Below are 23,642 nucleotides of genomic sequence, written 5' to 3'. Positions count from 1 at the left end.
ACACAAAAACGTATTTTACAAAAGCTTATAATTACGTAATATAAATTTTAAAACACAATAACGTATTTTACAAAAGCTTATAATTACGTATTATAAATATAATATTATTTATTTAATATTATTATAATGAAAAAATATAGATTATATATTTGTTAAAACCAAATTAATAGAATGGGTGTACTTGACAATTTATATAAGTTATAAGAATAAAATATACTTTTTGGGGGTAAAAATAGGGTAAAAAATGGAGTATGGTTGGAGATGGTTAAAGCTCCTAAATACTTGTTTTTGTGGTCAAGTCGAAATTTTTTTAATTTCATTTGTATAATTTAACCATTTAAACTTTCTTAAAAATTAGAGTTGCCAATTTGACAAGATTGTGTCATTGTCTATACTGAATATATGGAATGGAAGAATCGATGAAAGTAAAAGATCATTTTGATTACATTTATCTAGTTTTGCCAATTGGCCTTTTACTTACATTTCCTAATCCTACAAAAACAATTGTCTTGAAGATTGAAAGAATGTACTTCAGAAATTTACAAAAAATTACATGTAATGAAAAATAAAAACAATCACCTTCATCATTTACAATTTTTTTTTACTTAAAAAGAGTAATTTTCAAATGTTTAAATATATAAAAAACTTGATTATACAAAAGATCTCTCTCACACACATACACACACAAAAGAAAGAAAGGGAAGAGGAAATTGGGTGAATTTGGTCATCTCATGCGACTCAAATGGACTTAAAAAGGGAAATGGCTCAGCTTCATTATATGGGGTCAATCTTGATATTTTATTTCATTTTCTTGTAAATAAGCATAAGCCTCGTAGATACGTATATATAGACACGCACTAGTAAAATGCCCCGGTGCAATTAGTTTTATTTTGACAAATAATTTTCGTTTGTTGATTAAGTATGTTGTTGTTTTGGTTAAACAAGATATAATTACATTGTTGCCTTGTAAAAGGAAATGAATATTTTATATATAATAGTTTTAAAGTTATTCCTGGTGATGTGATTGCACAAAACAAAGAGTGTATACAAGGAGAATGAGGCAAAATACTTCAAGGACATACGACATGCAAAAGACTTTGATATACGATTGTGTGTTGTATACTTGCATTTTTACAGCAGCGGCAATTGGTTTTATTTCGACGAATAATTTTCATTTGATTATCAACTTTGTTGTTGTTTATGTTAAAAAGTATAAGTAAAGTGTTGTTTTGGTTTAAATAATTTTCATTTGATTATCAACTTTGTTGTTGTTTATGTTAAAAAGTATAAGTAAAGTGTTGTTTTGGTTTAAAGGAACAGCCCCCCCCCCCCCCCCCCCCCCCCCCCAATTTAATATAAAATGATGACGGATTAATTGCTTTGATAAATTTAACAACATGACGGAATTAATAAAGATTAAGAGAAGATTATACCTGAATGATGCAGAAGGTTATACCTGAATGATGCGTTGGATTAGTTTGATGATGGATTGTGTTGAATGATTAGATGATTATATGAATATGTTTGGATAGGACTCTGCTATTCAGAAATAGAACAATTATTTCAATAGAGAAGACAATTGAGATCAACTCAAGTCTTAAACACTCAAACTTGGCTTGTTTATTTCATTTGGGCAAAGGCCCTATTTATAGGCTCAAGAGAGCCGGTTACAATTATTGTTGCAATCGTTCGATTGCAATATAACATACATATTTACATTATAGCCCCCTAGACTATTGAGGGTTACACACTTTATGTTACATCACGAATAATACAATCGACACTTACCGACACTTTACATAATGATAAATATAATAATCTCTTCCACATTGAAAGGACAGTTGTCTTCAATAATGTCTTCAATTATGGATTTTTTCGTCCCCCTTGATTTTTTTGTTACATATAGTCCCGCTACTTTAATTTTGTACATATTAGGCCCAAAAATATAAAATTTTGGCCATGGCCCCCCTATTCACGGATTTTTATACATATTATACTTTCGTCCCCCCCCAAATAAAATGTTGAAGCTCCACCCCTGTAAAGAAAATAAATATGTTATATTGAATGGTGGTGTTGTTCTTCCTGCCAGTGTTGTACAAGTTTAGGTAGGCATTCCTAGGTATTGCAACTTTTCCCATTCAATCCCTTAACATATTTACGTGATTTATGATGGAATAAACTTGTTTTTTCCGGGTCTATTTAGTCATTTTTAAAGAAATGAAGGGGTAAGCCGGTACATTCTTTTCCACCTCATTAAAGTTCTTTGCCACTTCATTTAAGTAGTCGACGTGTAATTGCTGAATGATTTTGTTAGGGTTTTTAATGAGACATGCTGACAACACTTTCTTCGTCTACTGCATCCATTTCCTTCCTCCATTTTCTTTCTTCAACCATGGCTACCTGCATCATTGTCTATGTGTAATTCTAAGGTAGCTTTTCCAAGTACCCCATTCGATACACCAAAGAAATTAATCAAAGGTTGTAGAACATTGATTTCGTATGCATAGACAAGGACTAGTGTTATGCATTCATGAAGATTCACATGAAAAAAATGTAAGAAACTCTATTATGGTCTTCTTGATATTGATTTTCCAAAAGGTTTGAGGTTAATTAGGAATAAACTTGATTATTCTGAATTTTAGCCGTTATGTATAAATGTGGCGTTGATCTCCCAATGTATATAGACCATTTTGGTACTGCTAACATCCAGGAGTGGTTGGATTAGAAAAAAAGAGGAAGTAGTTGATAATATCCAGGAATAAATAGTTGATATCCAGGTTGATGCTGAAATAGATGAGACAAGGCATAGAGATGATAATGCCAACCCTTATTTTTTCAAAAAGAATGTAGGTCAAGTTGAACCTGTTGAAGATAACATGGCTGAGAATAAGGCTGAAGAGGTTGATGTTGTTAACGAGTTGCCAAATATTTTCAATGGAGAACAACCACGGAAGGAGCAGCAACATGTATTAGGTATGAGGTTTGAGAATCCTAAACAACTCAAATACATGATATGTAATTATGCAGTTGCAAGTGGTTATTAACTATGTTTTATAAAAAATGATAGTAGAAGGCTATTAGTTAAATGTTGTGATGGAAAATATATTTTTAAGCTATAGGGGTCATGGATGAGTGATGATAAGTCTTCCCAGATCAAGTCTCTTATAAGAGAGCATAATAGTGCTAGGAATTTCAAATTTGGCTCAGTTGTCACTTGCATATGGATAAGAAGCCATTTCATACATGAATTTGTAAACAATTAGAAGATGAGTGCTAGGATGCTTAGAGAGGAGGTGAAAAATAAATTTAGCATTGTACTGAGTATGAGTCAGTGTAGGAGAGCAAAAATATTCTTTCACTCTAGTTGAAGGCATAAGTGTAGACAATTATGCCAAGTTATGGTCATATGGTGAGGAAATTAAAAGATCAAATCCAAGTTCATCTGTAAAACTTTATGTTGATGCAATTCCTGATGGTAAAAAAAATACTTCAGTAGGATTTACATATGTTTTCATGGAGTGAAAGAGGGTTGGAAGTTAGGGTGTAGAAGCGTAATAAGCTTGATGGTTGTTTCCTGAAAAGTTATTGCCAAGGTGAGTTACTTTGTGCTGAAGTTAGAGATGCTAACAATGGAATCTTCCCAATTTCTTGGGCAGTTGTATGTGTTGAGAACAAAGATAACTGGAAATGGTTTATTGAGAATCTTATAGAAGATTTGAATTGTGCACATCAATGACTTGGTCTTGTTCTAATGTCTGATCAACACAAGGTATGGTTCATTTTGTTATTGTATTACAATAGATGTCCTATCATTCTAAGTTCATCATATGATTCTATATATGTAGGGATTGGTTGAGGCAGTGAATGAGGTCTTACCAACAACTAAACACTGGCAGTTTGCAAGGTATATCTATGTTAACTTGAGAAAGAAATTTCCTAGAGCACAATTTGAGAATATTTTGTGGAGGGGAAGTAAAGCAACTACTAAAGAACATTTCAGTGAAACCATGAAGGAGTTTAAACAAATAAACCATGATGCGTTTGTTCATCTTATGGAGAAGGATCTTTCAACTTGGTCTTTGGCCTTCTTCAGAGTTCACCATGCTTCTTGTGAATCAGTGGATAATGGATACTAAGAAAGCTCCAATATTTTATAATGGATTCTAGGAAGAAACCCATTATTAATATGTTATAGGATATATGTATTTATGTGATGAAAAGGATGGTCAAGATGCAAGTTAATGGACAAGGATGCAATCGTTACCATGTATGTCCAGACATAAGAGACAAGTTGAATCAATTAAAAACTAAGCAAAGGTATGTAAATATACTACTTAATGAATAGCTGAAAAGTTTAAGCACTAATGAATTATATTGACTAAATTTAAGTCATGGAAAGTAATTTCTTGTGGGGTGATGAAGTTTGAAAAAAGAAACATGGATTTGTCTTATGTTGTTGATGTGTAGAAGAATGAATGCACATACAGGCTATGGCAATTAAATGGGTATGAGTATGTGCATTCAGTTGCAACATTATCATTCTTAAACTCTAAGCATGATGCACCATATGTAAACCCAATATACTTGGAAGCCTTCTACCATAATTCTTACAAACACCCCATACGTGGGATGAATGGAAGCAATGTGTGGTCTCCTATAGAACTCAATTGTCTTTTAAAGAAGGATGTTTACATGCGAACCATGAATAAAAGAAGAGATGCCTCTAAAAGGACTAGAAGAAACACTGTATCAAAGGTTGGAAAACTTATATCTTGTGGTATATGCAAACAAATAGGACACACAATACTACTTGTAGTCAAGTTGAAAGGCCACCTAAAACTAGTGTTAGGAAAAGAAAAGTTGTAAGACAAATACACCAGGCAGTAAACATGGAAGGGGCTAGGCAAGATGCTATTATGGGTGATGAAGCTGCTCAAGATGTTAGGGTTAATAGAGATGAAAGTGGAGGTTAGTAATGTAGAACAACTAAGGAAAAGGAAAAAGTATGAAAGAATCCTTAAAATGAATCTAACAAAAAGAGTTTAAAGTGAAGGTAGCAGTGCAACAAAAGCTACATAGTTAGATTAGTTTGAGGCAGGGGTATTTCTGTAATTTTTACTTCTGGTGTGTTTGTTAACATTGAGAATGATGTATGTTTTTTCTGTTTCGTTTGCGCTAATTTCTCCCGAGTGTAGTTTCATTTAATGGTTGTATTTAACTTGTTTATTTGGAATATTGGTATAAATTGTACAAGCTGGTACACTGCATGTACTAGCCCTAGAGCGTGTACGTTAATCGTACGAGTTGAGTACACCCAACGTACTCATTAGCGGGATTCAAAATTTTGGACTTTTCGGTATTGGACCCATGTTGGACCTTAGGAATCTAGGGCTTTGTTGGGCCATGAAAATTCTATTTTTTAGGTTGATGATTAGACTCCTTTGGTTGAAGGCTCATGAAGGGATTTGGGCCCAATTTGAATAAATGGGCCATATTTGGGCCTTGGGTGATCATTTCGGAATTTAGGCCTTTTGGATAGTTGGCTTGGGCCAAGTTAGGTAAATGGTAAAATGGTCTTTTACCCTAGTTTGTACTCTTAGTGTGAGTCGCGATCCAATTATTAATTGGATGTTATTTTATGTTGATAGCGTGGGGATTTTAGTAGACCAACAGCTAGAGGTTTATCTGTGAGATTCAACAGTCTGAGGTGAGTTTTCTGACTGGGTTTAGCGGGTCGAAGGCACCAATGCCAACACATGATTATTATGTTAGGATGTTAGATGTCTACGTGATTCTTACATGTGTTATGTGCTGATATGTATACCAAGCGGGGCTCGATGCCAGGCGAGGCCCGATGACTGTATTGTATGCTACTGACTTTGTGATTATCGTATGTGTTAGCATGATTATATGTTTATATGTTTATACGTGTACCGCGCGGGGCCCGATGTCAGGCGAGACCTAATGAATGACAGATTTGTAACCCGAGCGGAGCTCGATGTCGGGCAGGGCCCGAGGCCAAACGGGAATCAATGTCGGGCAAGGCCCGGTGTGCGGCGGGGGCCTAGTATGTGTTTATTGTGTATGATATTTAGTAGTTTGGGAAACTCACTAAGCTTTGAGCTTATGGTATTCAATTTATGTTTTAGGTACTTCTAGTTCGAAATGGAAGACCTTGGGATGATTGCAGAGCACACACCACTCTATTTTGCATTTTGAGATGTACTATGATATTTTGTGTTATAGTGATACCTTTAGTCTTTTTGGTTAATATTTTGGTTTACCGTTTTATGAAGTTAAAAAAAATGAAATTTTTGGGTCATATTTTGGGATGTTACATATCCCTAAAAACCAACCATTTACCCATAAAATTCAAAACCCAAACAAAGAAAACTAACATACTACTGTGTCAACAATAGTAGTTGTATCATGTCATCACCACACCCACAACAACTAGCACCCCAAATAAACATGTAAATGAACTCATCTTCTTCTTCATAATCGTTAGATCAGTCGTTACCTTCACATAAGCAGGTTACAGGGAGAAAAAGTGCTCCTATGATCATCATGCATGTGTGACACATCTAGAAAGCCTACCCTAACATCATCGACTTCACTATTTAGCACATTCATCTCCCTACACAAACTGCCCCTTAGCTCACTTAAGTCATCATTGATTTCCTACCTGATAAAAGAAACTTCTAGTTGCAGTTGGAGGAGTGTTATGTGGATGTCCTGTGGTCGGGCTCTATTTGAGCCATTCTCGTCGATGTGACGACGATCTTGAAACGATCAGCTACGACACAGAGAATTAAAAGAAGGCATTTTGACGTAGTCAGGGTAGGAAATATTGTGCGTAATTAAGGAAACAAGCTTTGTGGGATTGATCCTTTTAGGGCACAAAGAGTTTACTTAAAGGTACTAGGGTAATGAACATTCAGAAGCTTGGAGGTTAAGACTGCATACTCAAAACAACATCGTTTACTCCACATCAAAGCTGATGAGGCTTAATTTGCTAACTTGTCGCTATTAATTGGCTAAAGGAGATTCGGGTGACTAAAAGGACATGTCACTAACAAGTTTATTCCCTCAAAAAGCATGAAAGTAAGTTAAGAGATTGAATGGGAAAATTAGAAATATATTGTTGGGGTATCGTGTCAGTTTCCCTAAAAGTATCATAAGTTTATAAAAATCTACAAAAAATAGATGAATATTAATAACAATTATAATATTTTATAAATCTCGAGTTTTTCTGAGTTTCACCGAGTTTTTTCAAGTTGGCCGAGTTCGACCGATTTTCTCTGAGTTTGACAAATTCCAAGTTTAATTGATGGATTCTTAGATAACTACCTCGATATATATCCGATTTTGAGTACTCGACCAAGTTTTACAATACTGCTTCCTGCCGATGTGGTTACATAAAACAAGGAGTGTATAAAAAGAGAAACAAGCCAAATGATTCTAGGAATTACGACGCATGAAATGTTAGATATCTAACCAAATTTTGTTGTTATAAATTGTATTTAAAGCCTAAAGATATGATATTTAGCAAAAGATATTTCATAGATTCATAAACTTCATATTTTCCAAAAGAAAATATACTTAAAGATAACAAAACAATGAACATCTTCTTTCCTTCATGAGTATCATCCGATACATATTTCTTTCTTTCATCCTTTCGTCGATAAGATCGAGAATATCTAGTAAACATATAAATATATGTTATTTGATGTTGTTAGGGAAGTCCTTAAGCTATATGGTTAGGTCCATATTTTTATTGAATCTATTGCTAACTTTATTCCATACGTTTAGAACTTTCCTTTACAAATGAAAATCCAAGTACATGTCACGCCTTACTTGTTTGATCAAATCATCTATGGATAGGATGGTGGTTACCATATTTTTTGCTAAAAATGTTTTTTAGTTTGGTGATATGCCTGCAATATGACAATATCATTGCCACAATGGTAACAATGACAAAACAAAGCGCTCTAGCATTAATAAAATAAAGTTGAAAATAAATTAATCATGTACCTTGTGAAATTTAATTCCAAATATCAGTTGTAATGTAAGGGCACATATACAACTTTAAGGACTTATGTAAACGACGTAAATATGTTTAACCGGTCGAATATAGATCAAGCGATTATCAGCCATGCCCTTAGGAGAAGATGCACTAGGATTAGGATCCTGAATCATTTTATTTTGAGATACTTTTAATACTTTATTCAAAATCTATAACATCCATAAAATTTAAACTTTTTTTAAACAACCCAAAATCACCATTGTTTACAAAATTGTTTCCGAAACATGTATAATATCAGAGTTTGCCCAAAATCATAAAACAAATACAAAGAGGCACACGATCATGCCTTTGCCTTTTCGCGATCCTCTGAGGTACCTGAAACATAATCCAAAACTGTAAGCCTAAAGCTTAGTGAGGCGCACGATCATGCTTTGGGTCAGTCAACCATCGGGTTGGAATACACTGGGCCCCTCAACCATCGGGTTGGATTGCCAACATATTATGGGTCTACTCATTATCATCGGGATGGAATACCCTCGGGCCCATTCAACCATCGGGTTGGAATGCCCTGGCCTATTGTCTTATGCACAAAGCAGTGAAACCTCGGACACCGACCAAACATGTTCACATATAACAGATAATCATATAAAAGTCTATAGCTAGTCAAACAGATCTATAGATCACTAAGCATATCATTATCCTATACACCAGGATACCAATCTAACATATCACTACAGAACAATAACATACTATCACATAACAGGGTGTCCAATCCAAAGGGCGGACCTTGGTGCCGTCGACCCGTAATACAGTTAGGAAAACTCACCTCACATAATTGAATCCCACTGAAAGTATCTGACTGCTGGCTCGCTAAAATCCTCGCATTATCACAACATAATAATCATCACATTAATACTTGGATTACATTCTAAGCTAACAGTACATTATTAGGGTAAATGACCACTTTACCCTTTGCTTATTTGGGCTAAAACCAAGCCCAAATCTTGATCTAAAAGGCACAATCACTAAATAGCCATCTAAGGCCCATAATTGGCCCAATTTTCCAAAATGGGCCAAATTCTACTTGGACCTTACCCTAAAGTCCAATCCTTCACTTGGACAAAAACATCAATACTCAGATGGTCCAATAAGGACCCAAGCATTTAAGCCCAAAAAGGTGGCCCAAACTTGAAGCCCAAAATCGCAAAGCCCACAGACTGAGTACTAAGCTTGCTCGCATTGAGGCTTGTACATTGCGCGTACTGGCTTGTTCGCCCAACGTACTCCCCTGTTAAGCCATTATTCCCATTAAGCTCTTAATACTTTAAGATAAAGCCCCAAAACGTATATCTGACTTCCTTGAGCTGGAATAACACGTAAAGTTGCTAACTTTACATTCATGCATGGCTAAATGAAGCTATTAAGCTTAGAATTGACTTAATAAATGGCTTAATGAATGCATGATGACTAATACCCCATAAAGTTGGCACCTTTATGCCTAGGAAGCCTCTAACAAGTTCAAATCTAATGAAACAATCCCTTCAAATCATTCCAAACCATCAATCCATACAAAAGGGACCAAAAGTGTGCCACATCAACCCATAAAGAAAACTAGACATTGACAAGTCAAGGTTTGAACTTGATACCTTAGGAAACTTACAATGTGATGAAGGGTTCTGGATCTCAAGTCTCCTACCAAGCTATGAACTTCACTCACTTCTAGGTTCTTCAAAGATGGACTAAAACAACACAAATTTCTCTTCAAGAGCTCAAAAATGCAAAAATGGAGGCTAAGGGGACATTAAGGGTTTTTTGGAGGTTTAGGGACAAGAAATGAGGCCAACACTAAAGATTAATGATGAATATATAGGGTGTAACACCCTATTTTAGGGTTTCTAGAAGTCACGCGTACGCCCAACGTACATAAGCGTACACCCAATGTACGCACCTGGTGTCCTGATCCGTCTCAAGCTAGTACGCTAAGCGTACCAGCTTCAAGGGCTAAAAATGAAACTTTGAATTAATGAAGGGCAAAAGTGAACATACCAAGATTGGAGCGTTACAAAATCGATAAGCTTTCCTCCACAAGTTAAGAGGGGAATTTTGAAGGATTAATAGTTATCTAATGCTTTTTGAGTGGCTTAAAGGGATTTCGACCCCTCCCTTTGCCGACTGTATTTGGGACATCAGCCAAGCCATCAAAGCCCCTGAGATCAAATTCAGTTTCATGTTCCAACAAAGTATCTAAGACGCTAGTACTCATAAATTCATAAGTCGATCCCTCATCGTAAGTAACTACACCATAAATACATCCCCTCCTCAACAAAGTCAACAGTTTAACACGTTTTCCTGGACATTCCCTCCTCAACAAAGTTAGCAGTTTAAAATGTTTTTCATCAACAAGACACAACTATCGTTTCCCCTTAAACTTCCAACATAGACTCAAACCAACCATGCCTATTTATGTCTCGCTTGGGTTAGACAATTTAATGACATTAGCAGCAAGAAGAGTAGCGTAGTTATCATGCTCCTTAGAAAGGGCGATGACCGAAGTAGTAACACAACCTTTAGTAAGACCAAATTTAACCTCCACATGAAAGGCCCTATTCATGACAAAGAAAAAACTCATCTTTACAATGTTTGATCGACTCTTGGGTTCCACATCAAAGCTCTTGTCGTCCTAGACGACTATAGAAAGCAACCCAATCACCTCTAGACATGGTGCAATAAAAGTAACGAAAGAGAGTAAGGTCAGACTGAATACCTAGAGCGTTACACAACATTGCAAAGCGGACAATCTTACGAAACCGAAATTTCGGAAATATGAAGTTGATAACATCGGACAACATTGCCCAAAGATCGGAAAGTGGGAAATCATAGTCTACCAAGCATAAAATGGCAATACACGCCAACTTGGAGCGAGATGATTGACTTCATCACCAACATCAAAATTTATGGCAAAATTCACGCACTACATTAGAAGAAAACTAGAAATATATCATAAATCATAAACTTTTAATATACTAAAGGATGTTAAGTAAAAATAAGTTGGCACCAATCTCAAAGCCAAATTTTATGTTGAGTCAGTAATAAAAAATATTAAATTTTATATTGTAGACGGAAATCAACGTAGTTTCTAGATTGATTCCATCAAAAGAAGACAACAGAGTTACTAATGTTTCTCGATGAAGCAAACAATAAATAAATTATTTATATGTTTCTTTTTTATAACTGATCTCAAACATGCTTAAATCTCTAATAAACTTAAACTTCATTATTCAACAACGCAACAAGAAAAGGAAAAAAAAAGCAAACAATATTAATTTGATCAATCTAAATATAAGCCTTCAATCCATGATCAAAAATACTAACAAAAGCCTCCATCTCAGTAGCCGAAAGACAGACGCCGATCTCCAGATCTTCGTTGGATTCTTTGCAAGCATTCACAGATATAGATCCACTATAATCTATGGAAATGGTTTCGTGCTTCTTGGGCTTCCCCCATCCGAAATCCAAATCATAAAACTTGAGCTTTGGTGTTCCAGCAACCCCCATAGCTGTTGTTGGCTTCAGCTCAGCAAACAAAGTATCCAACGGCACATAATCTTTCACGATTCCATCCTTATCAGTCAAAGTCTGATGTAGGCTTTCTCCAAGCAATTTGGTAGCAGTCACGAATCCTTCTTTTCCTGTTAAAACCTTTGCTTTCTCCATAGCCAAACAATACGTGACACAGTTTCCAAAGTAAGCCGCAGGAATCAGTGGATCCAAACGTGCTCTGCAATCAATGGTGAAACCAAATACTTCCAGTTCATCGTTTCGTGATTCTGCGACACAACTCCAGATATAACCACATGCAACAGTAAAAGATGATACATATGCTAACGTCGGAAGTTGTTTTGAAACCAATTCCTTCAACCGATTGACGACACTTCGCTTAAAGATAAACGTAGCTCGAACTTTATCAGTTGGCCCAGAAAGACTTGCAGGTTGATACTCATTGTCAAAAGTTTCAACCTTTTTGTTCTTCAGATAGTTTTCATCTAGTTTCGGGTATTTGACGACTCTCTCATAAACCGGCAAAGTTCCATTAGCTAGAAAGAACTCATCTGTGCCAGATTGAGCTATGGATGTCCACGCCTTCAAGAAACAAAACCGGGTGCTGGCATCACCAAGGCTATGGTGATTCGTCATTCCAATAGAGAATCCGGAGTTGGGAAAAAGTGTGACTTGAACGGAGAAGACTGGGATTGATATGAATTCGGAAACTTCAGCAGTGCGTCGGAGAAGAGGTATAAGATGATAAAACTTGTCACATTCTCGAGGTTGATTTCCTGTAAGATCGTTGAAATCAAGGTTACATTCTGCAAACGTAACCTCCACAGAATCGCCTTCAACATATCGGATTTCTGGGTTTTGAGCACGAGAAGGATATATGATCAAGTTACCAATGAAAGGAAAGAAATGTTGAAGGGTGATTGATAGCGAACTTTTCAGATTGGGAATGATTGTTTCAGTGAAGAGTGTTTTGGTGATTGAGAGCTCGTAGAAGAAGAGAGTGTTAATCGGAGGGGTGGTTAGCCATAAGAAGTCGAAGAAAGTTAGAGGTAGTGATCTGTTGGCTACGGTGGCTGGTGGTGGCGATACTTTGGACTCTTCAAGAATAGTCAAGATTGGAAGGGAATCCATTTCATTCAACTCCCTCCGATGATTCATTGACACAAAATTTGTGGGGATATATTCGATCTGACACAGATCTCATTTTACATTCAAGATAATAAAAAATCTATATTAAATTTAGACAAAACTTCATATAGGGTCCTTATAGTTTTATTAGAATCTTAGATATAACCCATAAAAAGGTCTCGGTGGTTTTTAATTTCACTGGTGGTTCCATATTCCATCTAAAAAGACTTTTATACTTTTTTTAAATTATATTTTACTTGTTAAACAAAATTATTTAAACATGAAAAAGAAAGGAAAATATATAATCATGCTCTCTCTCTCTCTCTCTCTCTCTCTATATATATATATATATATATATATATATATATATATATATATATATATATATATATATATATATATATATATATATATATATATATATATATATATATATATATATAGTAAAAGTCCCAATATTTTCATCAATTTGACAAGAAAAGTCTTAAACTTTATTTTTTTGACAGTAAAGTCCAAATTATCGACAGTTTTTGACGCTTGTACTTTTTTTCCTGGTTAGCCGCTAATTAGGACTTTTTTGTCAAAAAAATAAAGTTTAGGATTTTCTTGTCAAATCGTCAATTGGGACTTTACTGTCAAAAAAAGAAAAAGTTTAAGACTTTTTTTTGTCAAATCGTTGAAAATATTGGGACTTTAGTGTATATATAATTTTTTTTTTGGTTAGAAATTTAATGATATGATATTTTTTAACCATAAGAGTTATTGAAACATTCTCTAATCTGCTAGATCCTATTGAAATCCTTAACATTTGCTTCTTGTTAAATCGTTTTTTTAATCTCAACAAACCAACATTGAAAAAAATTGAGATAATCAAGAAAGAAAGAAAGAAAGAACCAGAGTTGTGTTGGCTTTTTACAGCCCCAAAAAAATGGAGAAATAAGAAACCGAAAAAAACGAAATTGCCCTACTTTTCCTTCTCCACATTTACACCCTTTTGACTTGGCATGTGTTGTTTGTGTTTGTATAAAGCTAGGGCAATTTCGTTTTTTAGGTTTCTAATTTATCCATTTTTGAGACTGTAAAAAGCCAACACAACCCTAGTTCTTTCTTTCTTTTTTAATTATCTCAATTTTTTTCAATGTCGGTTTGTTGAGATTAAAAAAACGATTTAACAAGAAGCATACGTGAAGGATTTCAATAGGATCTAGCTGATTAGAGAAGGTTTTAATAACTCTTATGCTTAAAGAGTATCATACCATTAAATTTCTAACCAAAAAAATTATACATACACTAAAGTCCCAATATTTTCAACGATTTGACAAAAAAAGTCTTAAACTTCATTTTTTTGACAGTAAATTCCTAATTGACGATTTGACAAGAAAGTCCTAAACTTTATTTTGTTGACAAAAAAAGTCTTAATTATCGGCTAACCAGGAAAAAAGGGTAAAAGTGTCAAAAACTGCCGGTAATTTGGACTTTACTGTCAAAAAAATAAAGTTTAAGACTTTCTTGTCAAATCGATGAAAATATTGGGACTTTACTGTATATATCCCTATATATAAAGAGGCTACATATCACCCTCCTTTTATCTCTCTCTCATATAAAAACACACGTATAATCCTTTTTTCGCATTTTTTCTCTATCGTTCTCTATCACACTCTTGAATTTGATGTTTGCTTCCTATAAATTATATATCAAAACTGAGGAAAACAAGAAAACAAACTTTTAAATCCTCATCATGTGTGTTCATTAAGATATCTTTCCATAATGGCAGCATGAGTTGCAACTCCAACATGAAGCACATCTTCATAAATCAGGAAATATAATGTCTCATTTATTTTCCTGATATAGAAGAATGTTGTAGGGACTGACTTAGAGTTGAAATTCACCTCCGACATCGCAAATGTTATCCCCTGGTTCATTCACATTCGTCGTCTACAACCATGATAGTCAAAACTGTCATCACTTAATTCCTCATCTCTCACATGCATAAACACAAACATGTAAAGTACGATATGGTTTTTCGTACATCGGTACATATGTTTGGTTTCAAGAAAACACAAGAACAAATATTCATCTCTACCTTTGGTTGTTTTCAAAACATAATGCAACCATAATATCCCCGGTTTTCAAAACTGCAACTCCAGAAAATACATAAGAATGGGCTTCGCTTTGAATCAGAACACATGCAAAGAAAGGGGCACAAGAATAAGGGGAAACTAGGTCTCGATTTTCAAAAGGATAAGGGGTGTAAACATATATATTTTTCTTTATATGTACTTGTGTTCAATTAAAAATGGGGAAAAGTAACGCATGTTGAAATTATAGATATAATCACAAGATCAGTTCAACATAAACTTGGTAAACCTCAAAAATAAGGAAGAACACTTACATGGAGAAGATGATATCCCCTTGGTCTTGAAGATGACGATTTCATGATTCTCTTCAGTTTTCGTAATGGTGTCTTATTGATGAATCTGATGGATGGATAACACGTATGCAATTATGGTGTTTATATAGTGAGAAAGAATTTATGTTAAGATGTAAGATACAGATTCTTGGAGGTACTTTAATTTATTATATTTTGGATTTTGGGCAGTACCACGTCATGGTGAAGGCATCCCATGACGTGGCTATGGTCATTGTTACTCGGGTTTTAAGTGGACGCCACGACGTGGCAGTCGTTTAATGAGAAACCTTAATATCCGGGGTTTGCATCGTATTTAAGGGAACAATATGGATAGGGTTGCTCAGCCTCAGCCTCCATCATACTCTTTCAGGCTCCAAGCAAACCCTGGCCTCTATTTTTGCTCTCTAAGCTTTTTGTGTTGATTTTGGGGATTAAAGAAGAAGGAGGTGACTTCTAGGCTTGGATTCAACAAGCCACTCTTCTTACCATCTTATTATGCATCTTTTGGACTCTTGTAAGTCTCCAAGTTCCAAGATTTTTTGTTCATTGTGCATAGATCTAGATTTCTTTGCCTTGATCTTCACGTCCTTGATTATTGGGTGGTGAGATCTCATAAATTTGCAAACTTTATGAATCTCCAGGTCATTTTGGACCTTAGATTCTTCGGATCTGGAATAGTATTGAGCTTTAGCATCATGCATGGAAGATTTGGCCAAAAACCCTCATCTTGACCTAATATAGTCCACGACATGCATTGGACATTCATGTTTAGAAAGTAAGGATTTTTGTGTAGTTATTTCATGCTAGAAACTTTCTGGAAATAGGGATCTAGTTATCTTCAAGAGGAAGTGATTAATGGGCTAAGCCAAGTTATGTTCTTGCTCTTTTTAGGTCTAGAAATGGGATCCCTATCCCTTAGATAGCCTAAAGGGACAAAGTTGGAAACTTTATCCACTTAGAACTCAGATTGGACCAGGTCTGGGCTTTGGAGCCCTAAAGATCAAGAAAATCGACTTAGTCCATTAAGTCATTGGGAAGCTCAGCGCCCACTTTGTGGCCAAGCTCCCCACGGCAGGGCGGCTAGGATGAGACTTGACTGTCTGTCATTTGGTGGCCACAGCATGGCCAAGGCGTGGTGACCTGCTCTAGTTGACTTTGACTTTGGCCGTTGACTTTAGCCGAGTTTGGCATATAGGTATTTTTGGCATTTTGAGTTGTAATTCAGAATTGGTCACTATTTGTTGGATAGTTGACTGACATATCTGATATTTAGAGTCGTATCCTATTCAGCGATCATTTCAGACTGAGATGTGATTCTTCCTCATTGTACTTGTCGGTCGAAGGCACCAAGGTCGGCCCATTAGATTTGATATCCATATATATATATATATATATATATATATATATATTGATTGATTGATGATATGTTGAGTATGTGGTAGATTTGTATGATTATATGATGGCTGCTAATATGCCTTAGATTGGTAGATCTGTACGACTGCCTGTGATTACTATTTGTATGATTGTATGTATGTTGAATATGTTTGTTATCTGTTATATTTTGACATGTTATGTTGGGGTTGAGACTACAAATTTGTGTTTTCAGTCAACAGACTGAGGCTATCCAACCGGGAGGTTGTGGGCCAAGGCAATCCAACCGGGAGGTTGTGGTGCTAGTACGTTATATGCAGGGCAATCCAACCGGGAGGTTGTGGGACAGGGACGTTATATGCAGGGCAATCCAACCGGGAGGTTGTGGGCCAGGGTAAGCCAACCGGGAGGTTATGGACCTAGCATATAGAATTTAATATGATATTTGTTTGTTTGGTGGTACTTTCGGGGAACTCACTAAGCTTTTTTTGGATTAGTGTCTATGTCCATAACTATATTTGGTATGTACTTGACCCGAGAGTAGCATGGTCCATTTGGGTTGCATATCACTAGGACAATTTGATAGGATGGACTTTTGAGAAGAGGTTATTTATGATTTTTTTAAATATATTATAAGTTCTAATATATTAATATGAAATCATATTACTTAATTAGTATTGATCAAGAATTAGTTTGGAATTAATTTTGTGATCAAAAGAGACTAATAAAATAAATGGGGATTGATTTGGTAAATCATTCATTCTTATAAAGTGGGCTTATGATCCATAGTTCTTTATGTTGGGCTAAACCCATGTGGTGACCCATGGATACTCCATGGAGGTTAAAACCCATGGAGCCTATGGAATGTGGAAAGCCATGCACATTAGGGTTTGCATGGTGTAACCCTAATTAAGCAACACTATATAAGAAGCCCCTTAGCCTCCAAAATTAGGCACTAGTTCTTGAAAGATCATTGAGCCGATTTTGGTGTGAGGATATTCTCTCAAAAGTCATCCTTTGTCCAAAGGTGTGTTGTGATTCCACTTGAGGCATTCATATTATTGGTGCTAAGTTCTTAAAGGCCAAAACTACAAGCTACAACAAAAGGTATTTCATCTAACTAGAATTTTGTAGTATAGATACTCCATTGTATGCTAGTTAGGGTGGTGCTTTGGAATATTGAAAGTTTGCATGTATATTAGAGAAAACATAGATCCAAAGCATCTAGGGTTGCATGTACACCATAGGAGTGTTAGAATGCTCAAAAGCCTTCAGTGGTATCAGAGCCTATGGTTGTTTTCCAATATAATTGATGCTACTTTCTTTCAAAAGCTTAAAAAATCGATTTTTCTGCTTTCTGGACAGTGGTCTCGCCGAGTCCACTGGGGAACTCGTCGAGTCCCCTCACAAATCTGACCGACTCGCCGAGTCAGTTCATGCACTCGACGATTCGGTGCTCCAGAATGCAGGATTTTGAGGTTTTTGGCTGAAATTGGACTAGGATCATTACCTTAAACTGTTTTTGAACTTATAAACCTGTTTTTGATGTGGTAATGATAATGCTTAACCAATTTAAAAGATAATTGTCAAAGTTTCATGATTTGTATTAATGATTAGGCTAATTTCTTGTAACTTGTTTGATGTGAATTATCTTAACTTATGAGTTTAATTAGATCCTAGGCAAATTGTTTGATTTTCTTGTTAGAATTTTTTTATCTAATTGTTTTTGATGAAATCCATAACTTTTCCTCAAGTTATGGAAAGTGAAGAGTATCATTTTTAAATGTCATCTTAAATGGTTTTATGTCTTCCATAACTTTTCCTCAAGTTATGGAACATGAAGAGTTTTTTTCATAAATGTTTTTATGAACTCCGTAATTTGTCCTCAAGTTATGAAATGTCAAGAGTTTTTTCATAAAACCTATATTAAACTCATAAGTTATGGATACCAAAAGTTTTGAATAGTTCAAAAATTGCCATCATGTTTTGGAATTTGTAAATACATAGTCTCACTTTGAAACATTTAGTTCCAAACCCTAGAGTTTTAAATGTTTAAAATTCAACCCTTATACTATTATAATATTATAGGTTTAATATATATATATATATATATATATATATATATATATATATATATATATATATAAGAAAAGGTAAGTCTTACCATTAGTAGACCTCATTCACGAAGCCAGTTTATAAGGGGGGTATAAGGTTACCGCCTATAAAATGGCAGTTTAATTGGTGTCCACTTTCACCCACCGCTTCTTTGACTGGTGGAGGGTCGTTAGCCGAACGGGTAGGATAGGACTCTAATTCTCCATTCATTAAAAGTATAATGATAAATATAAAGTAAATAAACTTTTATTAAATTCCCAATCTTAGTTACCTTATGAAAAATGTGAATATGGTGCTATTCTATTAAATTGCAATTTGCACCTTGTTAAGTCGTTAGTGGAGTGTGTGTGGTTAACCGACACACTAATCTGGACTAATAGTGCGTGGTAAAGGGTAGCTTGATGTTAATCATATATCAATGGAGCATGTGTGGTTAACTGACACATTGATTAGGTGGTTGTAACATTGGGTGTACCAAGCTAAGTTGCATGGTTATTCACACCTTGTTTGTGATCCTCGGCATAGCATTCACAAACTTGAAGGGCACAATCGAGATTTAAGCATACCATTAAAAATTTCAATGAATCTCAAAGGATCTAGGAATTTCAGACCAATTAAAACTTAATAATCAATTTCGTTTTCATGGTGGAAATTGGTAAATCGTCATTGACCTACCTTCAAATATTTTACAATTGGATTACAACATCCCTCTTCCGTATTGTAAAATATTGTGTTGGGTCCTAGCCTTAATATTTCATTTGGGTGTTATATTAAGGACTTAAATCAACTAACTTGAATTTCTCCCATGTAGATGTCTAGTTCAGATAACTATGGGTTTCCCCAATATTTTGGAACAAGATTTCCACATGAAGATGATATTCCACAATATCATGCTTCACTTCCTCCACCTCCTCCAATTATTCTCCCTAACCCACAAGTTCGAAGACTTGAAAGGTTCAAGATCAGTTGTCACACCCCAAAACCAAGAACAGCGGAAACGTTCTGGGGCGGAGGATGTCATGTACAGTATTATAACACAGAATAATAGTAAACAAGTAAACAACATCATCAATTGCATTAATAATATAACTTTAATACAAGTGTGTTTTGTGGTTTGTAAGACACCAAAATATGAATCAAAATAAAAGATGAGTCTTGTATGTGCTCTATCTTTTCAAAAGCTGGCCTCGGTACTTGTCTACTGATGACCTGAGAATACAAGTTATTTTGAAAGAGTTTATCAACATTAAAGCTGGTGAGTTCATATGTATTTAGTGTCATAATTTTTATGAAAATGTTTGTAAGTGTTTGTATGTAAGAGTTTGTAAAATGTTTGTATCACTTAGAGAATCCTATATTTTCTATTAGTATAAAAGCAACCTTCTACCAAGGCATCAAGTGTACTGTATGTATGTTCTTTGTAAAAGTGTGTATCTTTCCCAAATGTGACTAATATTAGTAAAATATAGTTTTTACATTACTCTTTATGTGAGGAGATCACAAAGTAGATGTAAAAGGGGAAAATAATGAAGTACTGTAGTATTATGATATTATAACTACTATTGTACTAACTACCTTAAGCCAATTGTTAATTAAGGTATAATGTGATGTAATTGAAGCCATACTTGATCGACCTAGTGGAACACAACGTTCGAAGACGTCGCGAAGTTATGGCATTCATCACCCGAAGACTTGCAGGTCCCACTGTAGCTAGCAGCAAGGTGTAGGACGGTCAGTCCAGTATAGATCTATACACGAATTCACACTCTCCCTTCAAGAGACTCTGGATACAAGATGAGCCATGACCGAGATGCCATGCCCCGAGGTAGTGCCTCACATTTTTTGCATAGTGTGTATGTAGTGTATGTAATAATGTAATGTATGTCTTTCCCAATCCTCATCATAGTGAGTTCTCTAGTATAGTGTATAATGTGTATGAATAGTATTTATTTAGTGTATGTTCTCTCTGACTCTCATTATAGTATGTTCACTTGTATAGTGTAGTGTATGTAGTAGTGTAGTGTATGCATTGTTTACAGTATGTATTGACTCATGTATGAACTGACTCTTTGTATGTTATATTGTACTAGAAGTAGTAAGTAGTATCACTAAACTATACCTATTATAGTTTACTAGAAAGATTGTTTGTATAACTGAGTGTATTGAGATAAGACAGAAAGCTTTTATGTCTATACATATACACACGATGTATAACTAAGGATTAAACGACACTCGGACAAACAACAGGGGACTCTAAGTCCACAACCAAACAAGGAATAGGAAATAGAGCGTATTATCAGTCCTAAGTCCTTCAAACCTTACTTATATAACTATATATGTATTGGACATGATTTGACAGTATATAAGTTTAAGGAGTTTTTAAAGTAAAGATTTGGAAATAAGAGTTTAACATGTAAAAGTGTTCGAAAATCATTTTGAAGTAGTTTTGTTGACAAGACAGTTTAAAGCATAGTAAATCCATTTGTGTACTAGTTATTAATCACATGTGATTGATATAATTAGTATGATTTAACTTGTATTCCCCCCCTAAAAGCATTTAAAAACATTTAAATGATTAATTAAGGGGTATGAACTCACCTGTAGTGAGTGGATTGTACGAAAGTGTTGGACAAGGTGCTAGGTGTCAAGTGAAGACTTGAACACACACAATGATCATAAATGTGACAACCCAAAGTTCATTCCGTTACATTACCCCGTTTCCGTTGACGGAATATTCCACTGTATAAAAGTTCCGTTAATAAGAGGTTGTCAAATAAATAAATATTTTATTTATTTATATTCTATGTGTCACACCCCAAAACCGATAACGGTAGAATACGTTTCGGGGTGGAGGACGTCATGTACAGTATCATCACAATTGCATAATAGTAAAAACAAGAAACATACAACCATTGCATTACATAGTGAGTTTAATTACAAGTGTGTTTTGTAATGTTTAGCAAACACCAAAAATAATACAAAAATAAGAGATGGATCTTGTCTGCTCCACCTTCTCCAAATGCTGCACCTGTACCTGTCTATCTTTGACCTGAGGATACAAATTATTTTGAAAACGAATATCAGCATAACGCTGGTGAGTTCATAAGAGTTTAGTGTGAGTTTTTGTATAAAAGCATTAGAACCGATGGTATGAAAAGCTGCAACTTTACAATCATAAGTAGCAGAAAATCCTATATTTTCCAGAAATACGTTATAAGTGAAAACTTTTAAGAAACATGTCATTTTCATCTTTGAAAATCATTTATTGTAAAAGTATAATAGTAAATTTCCAATAAGTAATGCAATACGGTAGATTATGCCTGAAGTCAATAATAGTGGTGTAAACTTTCTTTAGTGTTAAATACTTGTTTACTTCGGGATGTTAACTTCGTCTTTAGTTTAGTGTTTGAGTGTGGTTATAGTGTAGTCCTTGCATGATACCAATAGCGTGTATAATAGCGGACCCCATGACCTTCGCGGTCATGCACAATGTAGTGACGTAGCGGCATCCCTGGGCCTGTGCGGCTTGGACTGAAGTTAACAGTCGGGATGTAATAGCGTCTGCCCCGTATAGATCTATACATATAGCGTCGTCTTCCTGTCAGAAGACTTTGGGCGTAGTGCGTAGCGAATAGAGTATCTCATAGTGGGTTAGTGTGTTATCTCTTGATTAGTGCTTTCTCTTGTATCATAATGTAGTAGTCTTTTGTATAACCCGTAGTGTGTTCTCTTATTAGTGTATAGTATCGTAATAGAGTGTATTATAGTGTGTAGATTAGTAGCTATAGCAAGTAATAGTGGCCTTAACTATACCTATTATAGTTAACTTAGTGTGTATGATTCTTGTCAGTTTAGTGGCTTAAACATCGAATGAAATGAAAATACTCGTATCCAGCACTAATATATATGATATATAACTAAGAAATCAATGACAGTCGGACGGATAACAACTACCCTAAGCCCACAATCAAACAAGAACAGGAAATAAGGCGAGCTATCGGTCCTAAGTCCTTCAAGTCTTACTTATATAAATATATTGGTGTGGTTACATTTTATAAGGAATTTGTTTAATAAAAATCTTGTCAAAAGGGAACATTTAGAAAATTGTTTATTTATCCAAATTAGTTTTGAAAACAAAATCATTTTTATAAAACATAGTGGTAAATCACATGTGATTTGAACTACGGATAGTGAATCACATGTGATTAATTTCCGTAACATGAATAATTGACTTGTATAAATTTCCATAAACATGTATAGTTGACTTGTATCCCCCCTTAAAACATATAAAACATTTGAAAGGTTCATTAAAGGGGTATGAACTCACCTGAAATCGCGTAAATCAGGTGAATCGGGTAAATCGGGTGAAAGTGTCGGTTGAGCGTTTTGTACCAAATAAAGACTTGTGCACCTTTTAAGACCCTAATGTCATATGAAATATGTATTTTACAAGAAATTAGTCATTTTATGCCTTTCATTAAAGTATTTAGGCATTCTAGCATTGATTCGGGGTCTTAGGGCTTAGAAGGGGTTCCCGGGAGTAGTACAAGGCCAAGAGGGGTTTACGGGGGAGTCCAAGAGTTTAATCCCTTGGTGTTTATGGACCAAAGGCCACTCCTTGGGAGTTTACGTCTGTAAGCCCCTAGGCTTGGCCGTAAACTCATGTCCTCCTCCAAAAGTGCAAGTTAAGGCCTCAAATCAACTCCATATATTTCTAGTAAATGCCTAGGACTAATTTGGAGGGTTAAAACCTTCATTTGGTGTCACTTGGGGGAGTTTACGGTCCAGGCTTGTGCTTGGGCCGTAAACTCCATTTTGTCCCTCAAAATGGATTGTTAAATGGTCCAAACTACTCCCTTAAATCTTAGTTAAATTCTAGAAGGCCTTAGGTGGGTTTTTGGGACCTTTTGGCATGGAACTTGGGTAGTTTATGGCCCAAGCATAGTCTTGGCCGTAAACTCCCCTTTTTGGCTCTCAAATGTGTTGCTTAATGGCCTTAAGCATTTCCTAGGGTCATAACTTAATTCCCACATG

General features: G+C 35.2%; 1 pseudogene; it reads right to left on the bottom strand.

The window, feature by feature from the left end:
• Nucleotides 1–11,224: 11,224 nt before the first annotated feature.
• LOC145071052 (malonyl-coenzyme A:anthocyanin 3-O-glucoside-6''-O-malonyltransferase pseudogene) lies at nt 11,225–12,793 on the bottom strand (annotated as a pseudogene).
• Between the last annotated feature and the right edge of the window lie 10,849 nt (nt 12,794–23,642).

The sequence above is a fragment of the Lactuca serriola genome, chromosome 8 (assembly GCF_051521515.1).
Source record: "Lactuca serriola cultivar US96UC23 chromosome 8, Lser_US96UC23_V15, whole genome shotgun sequence".
Taxonomy (NCBI): domain Eukaryota; kingdom Viridiplantae; phylum Streptophyta; class Magnoliopsida; order Asterales; family Asteraceae; genus Lactuca; species Lactuca serriola.
The sequence above is the reverse complement of the archived record's forward strand: the minus strand, read 5'-3'. Positions and strand labels throughout refer to the sequence as shown.